This window comes from Chaetura pelagica, unplaced genomic scaffold (genome assembly GCF_000747805.2).
Source record: "Chaetura pelagica isolate M959 unplaced genomic scaffold, ChaPel_1.0 scaffold627, whole genome shotgun sequence".
Lineage (NCBI taxonomy): Eukaryota > Metazoa > Chordata > Aves > Apodiformes > Apodidae > Chaetura > Chaetura pelagica.
The window spans coordinates 902,155-902,872 of NW_009953970.1; the positions used below are offsets into that span (position 1 = coordinate 902,155).

The following is a 718-nucleotide window of genomic DNA, read 5'->3' on the forward strand; positions in this document are numbered from 1 at the left end:
ACATAAAGCACTGAGACCAAAATATTGACAGGCTTGGTATTTGTAGCATGCATTGAAAAATTATATATTTTTGGACTTCTGCTGTCATTATGTTAGACCATCTACCTTCTTTTATTTACTTTTTTGTCAGTAGCTGTGTATATTTTAAAAATGCATGGTTTTTACATTTTTATTTTCGATCTGCTCTTTCAATTACTGATATGTTAGAATGCATTCTAACATGCTTTTTTTTTTTTTAATAAGCAAAGTGAGCCTGCCAGGATCTGTGCCATTCAAAGTTTATGAAAAAATTCAAATATGGTTAAATAGTGAGACTGAGGGTTGGGGGGGCAGGAGGAGGAAAAGGTTAAGAATATTTTCAAACTAATTTTAATTGTGGTTTAGTTTGCATTTGCAGTTTAATAGTAAGCTTTCTGACCTTGATACAGTGATCTTATACTAAAGAGATTGGTGTGTGGGCTAAATGCCTCAGCATAATAATTTTTTAATAAATTCCTTTGTAATAGCCTCAGAAAATTATTTTCCATTTGTCGATGTTTGGATGCTTTCGAATGGGTGTAAATGTCACTGTTCTGTTTCAGCAATGTTACAAATTTATATTTACTGGAGATTTCTAGTTAATTTTACCATGAAAAGCCCTTGATGCAGAGAAATAATGATAATATAAAAACAATTTACTCAAGGTTACACAACAGTTCATTGGAAAGGCTTGGAGTAA

At 31.6% G+C, this 718-nt stretch overlaps 1 protein-coding gene across 1 annotated transcript in view; it reads left to right on the forward strand.

Annotated features, from left to right (window-relative positions):
* The window catches only part of ROBO1 (roundabout, axon guidance receptor, homolog 1 (Drosophila)), a 627,322-nt gene that overhangs the window by 557,863 nt on the left and 68,741 nt on the right, over positions 1-718 (forward strand). The window lies entirely within an intron of this gene.